The sequence below is a fragment of the Daucus carota genome, chromosome 3, assembly GCF_001625215.2.
Source record: "Daucus carota subsp. sativus chromosome 3, DH1 v3.0, whole genome shotgun sequence".
Lineage (NCBI taxonomy): Eukaryota > Viridiplantae > Streptophyta > Magnoliopsida > Apiales > Apiaceae > Daucus > Daucus carota.
The window spans coordinates 39083059-39093285 of NC_030383.2; positions in this window are offsets into that span (position 1 = coordinate 39083059).

Genomic DNA, 10227 nt, shown 5'->3' on the forward strand with positions numbered 1-10227 from the left:
CTCTCTAGAATAATTACTTCTAATAAAAGTAGTAAATTTCAACTAATTAATTAATAATAAAATAATAATAGTAAAGTTGAATAATTTTTCAAATATAAAATTTATTAAATAATTATATTTTTAAATAGTTTAAAAACTAGAAATGCAAAACTAGTAAAACTACACTCTGAATTATCTACATGATTTGATGCTAGTTAGTTTAGTAAAACTACACTCTGTGTCTAATAAATTATTAATTAATCATTTGTCTTTATATTTGTAAACAATATGTATAGTTCTTGTTTGTTAAGCGGGGGCTTAGTGAACAGATTGATGAATCCGCTGGGGTTGAATCTAAAGTGGATTCTGGGATGGTTGGGAATAGACCTGAATCAACAGATGGGCCTGTTGTTGCTTGGGCCGCTGAAGACCCCTCAGTTGCTCAAACCTCAGACTAATGATGGGCCTATTTTGGTTGTTTCATCGGTCCCCCAGACTCACTACGATATCAGACCATGAACTGTGTTGGGTAAAAGAGGCTGGGGAAAGCCACCGAAGCTAAATAGAGGCCCCAAGAAAGTATGGGGAAGTCGGGGCGATGTATGCTTATAAGTAGGGTCCAAGAGGTCGGCCCAAGTCGGTTCCTACCTATACTATGTGCCTACGGCCCAGGAGAAGGCCTAGAAAGGATGTTGTTGGTGCAATAGTTGCTGTTGATCAGACTAATAGTGGTGGTAATAGTGGTAATGGTAGTGGTGGAGTTATGCCTGCAGCAAAGATTCACTTGGAGCCTCGTGGCAATTCTTTGGCCGCCCAAGCAAGGTAAATAAATTTTAAAAGTTAAATGCAATGTTGCAATATATGTTGTCATCAGTTAATGTGTGCTATAATGCATATATATTTCTTGCTACTGCTGTTTCCGTGCAAGGAAAAAGCCATTTTACATTTTTGAATCATATGATATAGGGGACCTCTGGGTTCTAATGGCTTTTTTAGTTCTTTCTATGCTTGGTTGTTAATTGGCAATCATTTTAAATATTAAAAGTCGAATCTTCAGAGGATAATATAAGTTATGTAGTTGGTTATGATGTATTTTCTAGTTAGATATTGCCATATTAGTGTCACTACTTGAGTGCGTGAGTTATACCCTCTCTGGCAGACCCTGCCAAATAAAACTATGAGTTTTATAAAACAAATCAAATTCGTTTATATAAATAAGTACCGAAAGAAATATCGTTACCATCCTTTAGTAAATCAAATCTTCTCCATTAGTAGCCCAAATATCTGGTAAAATATACTCTTAAAATTTAGGAAAATTTTAAAGTAATTTCCTCCCCCTCAGCTTTTGAATTGATGGCTTTTATAGCAGCTTGTCAGCATCACCCTCGACCAACAATAAATTAAAGTCTCACGAGAAATAAATCCAAAGCCACATCCAATCCTCTTCATTTGCAGATAGAGGAGATCACCTGGTAAAACAACAACAAAGTGGCTTTATGACTTATATCTAGTTACATCACTTGTTTACAATTTAAAAATGTTGGCTTCTCTCCTTCCAACTTTCTGTAGTTAATCGCTTCTTTTTAAAAAAAAAAATAATATCCCACAATTATGTAAAAGTGTTTAAACAAGATCTTTGATAACTGTGCTCAACTTGATATTTCATTCGGTGAGGACATTGTGGATCCATTAAATTTTGCTGTATTTTTCAATCTGTTGATGATATGTATTATTAATTTACTAATAAGAACAATGTACATGTATGAGGATGCTTTATTCAGTTAATAGGATTTGCTGGGGAAGAATTGTCATGGCATTAGAAGGAGGATACAACCTTGATTCCACAGAAAATTATCTACTTGCTTGTGTAGAGGTGTTGCTAGAGGACAAAAATATCACTACAGCTCCTAAGAAATATCCATTCGACTCGACATGGCGAGTATACAATTGGTATACTACTATCTCCGTTGTTTTCATATCTCTTTGTGATTACATATTGATCATCATGACTGCTCATAACTATTCTGATAATTGTCTTCAGGTTCGTAAAGAATTATCTCCATACTAGCCAATACTTGCTGAGAAATTGCCTGAAAAATTGACAGCAGGAAAACACCTCAAGTTCAGGTATTGTTCTCCATTCTTTCGTACATATTAGGCTATTTTACTGGATTACAATACCCTTACACACTAGATGTGCAAATGTTATTTTTAATGTTGTGTTTGTAGACTTTTATTTTGTGAACATTGCCTGATGGAAAAGCCTCATTTCTTTTTAGCATATTCTGCGTTCCATCAAACTGCTGCATGCGCTGTCTTTCTCTGAAGTTTACCAGTATGTTTGATAATTTAATTTTTCTACTAGGTTCAGAGCTCTGACTCAAAAGGTGAGTATGATGAGTATTTTAAGCAATTTTAGTTGTTGCATTCTTGAATCCAGTTCAAATCCGTTGAGTATATTATGAAGTTCTACATCCTATAGCCATTTTCCAAGTTTCCCGACACAAAAATATATGTGTAGCCGATTAATCTGAGTAGACATGACCTTTCCTTATCTTTTAGATACATTATAGATATGCATGTGTAGTAGAATGTTTCCGTATATGATCATAAAATGTAAATCCTGATCATATATGTTTGTCTGTGTAACTTAATAGGCAATGTGTGCAAGAAGGGAAAAAATGGAAGTCCAACCAAGTATTGGCAGGGATGTGAAACCATGGCATGTGTTAAGTAGGAATATTCATTAATGCATCAGGAGATCATCACTATGAAGCGACAAGAAACAATAAAGTCGACAGTTCCTGATAAGCGCATCAGTGACTGATACAAGAGCATCATTATGCAGATACTTGATCAGTATCAAGTATTATCACTAGATGGAGATTGAGTTCGAAAGACAATAGAAGAATATTGATACTAGACAACTTATTTATAGGGAATTACTCTATCGTACTTGATATACATAGAAACTGATAAATATTGGTAGAGAATATATTGTGATTGATAGACATAGTTGGGTATTATATAAACACAGATATTAGGTTATACGAATGTATGTACAACACGAGAGAAATCATTGTAACCAAACAGCTCTTAAGAACGATTAATTTCTTGAGAGAGTTTTGTAACAGTTCTTATAAATCAATAAGAGCTGAGTTGATTTGATTAATGGTTGTTACGTTAATATCAGTTTGACATTAATCCTCAGCAATAGAGTTATTCCGCACCTAGTCTATTGTTTAAATCTTGGGTAACAAGTGGTATGAGAGAAGGCTGATATTTTCAATCAGAAACGATTAAGAATGTCAACAACCAAACACGAATCAATCAAAATTCCAGTTATCAACAAAGCTGATTATCCAACTTGGAAAGTAAAGATGATGATGTATCTTGAAGCTGCTGATCCTGATGTCACAGACAGGATTACTAAGGGTACTCACGTTCCAAAGAAACTAGTCCCTCAAGATGGAACAACACCGGAACATTATGTGGATAAGCTGAAATACAGAGATGACATGAGAAGAAAAACTTGAAATCCTTAAAGATGTAAAGGCCAAGGACATACTTTTTCTTTTGTCGGTAAGGTTGTAGATGAAATGGAGAACAGGGCACAACCATATTGATTGTGGTGTTTTTGCGATGAGACATATGGAGCACTACTAGGGCATTTCAAAAAACAGGGATTGTTGACTTGCTATTGAGGGAAAAATCCAATGCAACAAGCAGAAGCATCATGTGGAGTATCAGGTAAATATAGTGGATGTTAACTAGCTTGAATTGGCAAGGCAGAAAAGAAAACAAGAAAAGAAGGAAAAGGAAAGTAAAGCAGGATCAAAGAGACCAAGAAAAGGATAAAGTACAATTTGACCAAACATATCTAAAAAATTAAATCTTTTGGGTATAACGCTTTTGTTGGTATCGGCCTTTTGATTAATACATTATTCCTTGGTCATTTGCTAAAGACGACCCAGAACCGGAATTATGGTGCATGAATGCTAATTCATCTATATGTAATGGTTTGTTTAGTATCACTGTATTCAATGTAGAATTCTCACCAGCTCAACAGCACATGAACCCCTGTTGAACATTTTATTATGTTAAACAGGTGTACAAAGGGTGTTGAATATGGGTTATTTGTATAACCCAAATACTATCTCTTAAGTATGTCATTTAGAGTTAAAAATTGAATAAAATGAAATCTTTCTATACCCCCAACCAACCCCGAAATTTTATCATGTTCAACAAGGGTACAAAAGGCGAATATGGGTTATTTTTATACCCCAAATTAACCCCAAATGCTATCTCCCAAGTATGTCATTTGGAGTTAGAAATCGAAAAAGAAAAATGAAATCTTTCTATACCCCCAACTAACCCCTTATGAATTTTTATTATGTAGAGATTAGATCTAATTTATGTTCTATTTATCAGTTATTACTATACCCTTGATCAACCCCACATGAAATTTTATCAAGTTGAAAATGGGTACAAAGGCGTTGATCTCTCTTTGGGAGGTTATTTGGAGCTCTAGTTCTTCAAACTAGAGACTCGTCTTGAAGAAAGACGAAGAGAGGAGGAAGCCGAGCGTCGTCGCATAGAGGCATTACCATTAAGAGAGAATATAATGTCTCTTTCCATCTCTACGTCGAAGATCTACAATAGGCGAGAGTTGGAAGGGAAAGATCCAAGTTTGAAGAAGAAGATGACGAAGGATAGCTCTAGTTAGAGATTGTGGTTCCTTATTTTTTTTTATAAATATTTGGGCCTTATCAAAAACTTCAACTTCACCCCTTGGTGTAGGCTAGTCTGTTGATCATGATATAATCGATCCTAGCTCCCATCTAGAGAGTAAGCAATTAGTATAAGTCTTAGATTATCAATGTAATCGATTTAGTTTGTCTATAAAATCAGTTCAATCTTCTTATATAATCATCTCAGTTTATTAATGGAATACAAGTTTATTTTGATGATTGTGTTATATGAACTGTTTAAGATAAGTGATTGGTTATATTCATTGAAGCTGTTCATATTCTGTTTTAAGATATATTTTTCTGAACAGACTACTGCATTAAATGATCTTGCTTTAATTTGAAAATGCTATGATATTGAGGTTCAAGTTGTTTTGAATAGCGAAGTACAGTCCAAGATCACATTTTTCAAAAATAATCAAAGGGATTATCGAGAAAAGAAGTACTAATGAAAACAGAAGAAAAACTGATTGTTAGAAAAAGGTCAAATTCAATCAATCTTATACGACCGTGACTCTTTACTGTGACTAATTTGTATATTTATGAATCAGTAATAGTCATTGCTGCTTGTCACCATAACTTACCACAATTATAGACTACTTACCACCATCACACGCCTCCTTTCATCACTTACTACCATCATGGTGTTGGGTTCCGAGGCATAAAACACAGCGGATATACATAAATAAAACGAAAATTTTCGAAACCCAAGAACAGGATCCATGTTCCATGTATAATTATGGGCAGATTATGGAGATAACGAATCATAACTTTCAAAAGCTTGACTCTCACGAACTCAACGGAGATCCTAGCTATCACGCTTTGTGTCTACCTCTCGGAAAACACCTCTATGGTATCCACACGAGCACCGACGGAATGGACGTACTAGCCTCCTTCTCGACGATCGGAACTGCCTCTGCCTCTCTTTGCTGCTAGGGTTTTTCTCAAAAACGTGATGACCTCCTTCACCATCATTATGTATTTATAATGACTGATTGAAAGGCTCGTAACAGCAAAGCCAACCCTAGTAGGTATATGATTAAATAATAAAAACGAATTTCTATTATTTAATTAATAACTAAGTCATACTTAATTATTATGGGCAAAAGCATTCGAATTTATATTATCTCAATTAAGTCTCATTTAATTATAAAAAAATTCAAATAATCATCAGTTAATTTAAATGAATAATTTAAATTAACTATTCCATTAGGTGCTCTATTTGTGTGACCCTATAGGCTATCATTTAATCGACAATAATTTTATTCTCTAATAAAATTATAAACAATGAGCGGTATCTAGTAATACATCATTGTTACCTAATTAAACAATAATTAAATCGTGATTAGATAAAACCTTTCGTGACTAATGTTTTTCGTGTAATATAATGCCTTTAACCATACATATTATAGATTAAACTCGAGGCATGTATTTAGTCATCCTCTTCAACATTTAATGCGGGTTTACTTGATCCATGAGTAGACTATAAAGACAAATCATTATTTGAGCATGACCATGCTTTTATAGTATTACTCAATCAAGAGGCCAATAATATCTCTCCTCTTTAGAGGAGGGTTAAATCCTTTATCTATCATTCATATTTCTCATACGACACATAATATACCCGATGTCCACTTTTATCATCACTGGGTCAAAGGTAACTTTTAATGTAGTCAAAATATATTAATCCTCGCATAGAAATATAATGATTTCAAGTCAAAGGGTCTTTAAACCATTATCACTGTGAGTCTTTCTTATGACTTTATTAAACATGAAGAATCTCACTGTAGGTCTGTCTAGTACCATGTACTTTTACATGTACCTATGTATTGACTTTAGTATCCCCATACTTTTAACCAATGAGATGTGGTTATCTTGTCAAACAACATACTAGTCTATCTATGTATTATTATCGTCCTATATAATAATACTCGACTAGGGACCTTTAAGAATATGATATATTATATAATCTCAAGTTCAAGTTATGTACTTAAACTATAAAATGTGTATGATGATATTAAGGACATTTATTATGCTAACAAAATATCGAAATAATTTAGATCATAATAAATACATTTATTGAATCAACAAACATAAAGGTTTAAAAGAATAATTTATTGCCTCTAGGGCACCTACACTAACACATGGCCCTTCTATTATGATAATTGATCATTAATAATCGACAACTAATAGTTATTCTTGTACTTGTAAATTGTGATTTTGAAACCGGTTTTTAGTTTGTATTTAATATTTGGTTTGTATTTGATCACTAGCATATGTATATATATATTTCATTACTCTGTTGCATATTGGCTTTAATTCTTCTTATTTTAATTTTTCACTCACATACAGTGGGCTAAGCAAACACAAGATGTACTCGAGCATGCCCGGGAGGGTTAGTGCCTTTGGAGATAAAGCTAAAGCATTATGTATTGTTTGGGCTTCTATTAAAATGGTTAGTGTTGATAGATGTGGATATTGGGGTTGTAATGATTGATGGAGGGTTTGGTGGTTAGTGTGAACCATATTTGTATGATGTTTAATTGTAAAAATAGTGTATTGGTATTTTCAATTCATATGCAGAATCTTTCCATTTTTTATGAAATGTGTTGCATGACCTAGTTAAATTGTTTCAAATAAATAGTTCTATTAGAATGTAAATACTTTACAATTTTTTTTAACAATATGGGGAAAATGTTACTATACAAATAGGCCCATAGTAAACCCATTATGGGGCTCCATAAGTGGTGGGACTCATCTCTTTTCCAAAAGTGAATCCTACTTAGAGGGCCCATTTTCCCCTATACCAAGGCAACAAGGATATTATGTTATTATATACAAACCTTATTCTCACATTTGCATTCTACTCCACACTGTAACATGAAATAACAAAAGTAACATTAATTTTATGTTACCCCGATTTTTTGATTGTTGTAACATATTTTGGAATTTGTGCAACAATTTTTGTGCCTTATTATAGATGGTATTATAACCATTTTGTAAGGTATTTCAGACAATTGTAAATATGTTGGCGTTACACTCCTTTATTACTTGAAAATATTTCATTTTCTCTTTATTATTTTCAAAAATATTATGATTATATAATTATATATAACTTAATGATATATATATATGTGTGTGTGTGTGTGTGAGAGAGGGAGAGAGAGAATAATTTTAATATAAGTTTTACTTTAATTTAGTTAGTAATAATTTTTTTAATGTAATGAACATTATGTATTAGTAATTATTGATAAACTTGTTAGTATATTTTATAAGAACTTAATTTCCAAATTAAATTTTCCGTAAATTGAATATATTAAAATTTAAATGATAAAAATATAATTTATTTGTATTTTCAAAATTAGTAACATTATTAACCACTAAGAACTTTAACCTATAACGCTATTTTTCATTTTTAATAAATAAATTATTAATAATAAACAAATAGTTTATTTTCTTTTAAAAAAAATTAATCTATGAGTGTTTGGATACTTTGACACTTATATAAAATAGGTGGTTTATAAAGCAAACAATTTCCTAGTTGCTTGCATCAACACTTAATTTATCTAATTGGGTTTTATTCTAAAATAATATAACTAAGTACAAACTTTTTGCCACTAGGCTCGGCCCACCTTGTGAGGTACTTAAAATTAGCGAAAACCCTAATCTAAGTGGCAGCGCCTCTCCACATCCCTCCTCATCATCTCATGGGTTCCATCCCACTCTAATTTAGGCATCAATGAGCCCTCTCCAGATCTCTTCACCGAGGCCCCCACATCTCTTCTCATCTCATGGGTTCCATGTCAGAGCGCTCCTTGTTATACTGTCTAAGGTATATGTTTATACTCTTTACAATTTTAAATGTAACACATGAACACATATGATATATATGGTCCTAGCATGCTTGGTACACAAGCGTGTGGGTTGTTTTTCATTTCAGTAGCTAGATATATGAAGTTTGGTGTTAATAGGGTTAAAATTTCATATTTTGTTTGGGTCACCGTTGTTAAATTTGACGCCCTCCTAATCCGGGTCAAAGATTTGGTCGTCACCAACTTTATATCACAATAACAATCTGATAAATCATACTAATAGATAATGACCCTTGGTACCTTCCTACTATTGCCTGGCCTTGAGCGGCATGTGGCTTTCTCTTTTTCCCATCCCTCTCTTTCTTTCTTAGACGTCCCACTCTCCACTTCTATGACTATCGCTTTTTGAACTAATGCAACATAGCTATCTATATCTAAACTAGCTAGATTTCCCCTAATCCATGCCTTTAACCCCTCTTAAAACGTCTTTGCCTTTATTTCTTTGAGTTCTCACATACGCTGGCACAAGCCTTGCTAGTTCTGTAAATTTAGCTTCGTATTCTTCCACAGTCCCATTACCTTGCTTTATCTCTAAAACAATTATCTCCATTTGATCTTGCATATAATGAAGAAAATATTTCTCCAGCAATTCCTTAGATCTATCCCTTGAAACTTTTCTCTTACCTTCCATTGCGTACACCGACTCCCACCAATAATATGCTTCATGTTTTAGAAAATAACTCGCAGATTCTGTCGTTCGATTATACCTTGCCTTCACTAGGGCAAAGGACATCTCCATTTCATTTGACCATATCTTGGCGTCTATCGGATCTGCTGACCCCTTAAACTCAAGAGGATTTACGGCCATAAAGTTACAATATGTATATCTGTCTTCCGTCGTTGCTGCTCTACTCTCGTACTTGCTCTTATTGGTTCCTGTTGTTGTTGAAACTGCTACTGCTAAGCTAACATAGCAGCTTGTTGAACTAACAATTGTAGCATCTGAGTAATGGCTAGATCAACGAGTCGAGGGGGATTAGATTGAGTCTCATTAGACTCTGAAGATTGAGCACTGACATGATGATCTTTTTGGAAGGCATATTTTGATAAGAAACAAACAATTATTTACACATGGTTGAGAAGAAAACAGCTTTATGAATCATAACATTATCTTTTACAAAACAAATGAAACTTTTCATCAAATCAAATGTTTTTTGTACAAGATATGACAAAATGAATTGAGTACAACATGTAAAATGTAAAGAGTACAATAGGTGCAAATAATATAAGAGTTATGCTAATAAGACAATTAAATGGAAGTAAAACTATTATATTTGAAATGGAATGATTATATATATATATATATATATATATATATATATATATATATATATATATATATTTGTCTGCGCGCGCGAAGTTTGTGGTATACAAGCTTTAAAACGCTTCAACAAAAACAAAATACATAGCACAAAAAAGACTTTTTGGTGATGCAGTTTGAGCTTCTGTCTTACTATCAACCGCGAGTTAAACTATTTAAAAGCATCTCTTTTAACTTTAACCGACACATTAAGTCACTTTGACTACACCAATGGCATCAGATTCTATTTAACCAACGCTTATAGTTCTCAAATGCGTCGGGCAATTTTTTTCCCGACGCTTTAAAGTGTTTATTACGTCTATCGTGT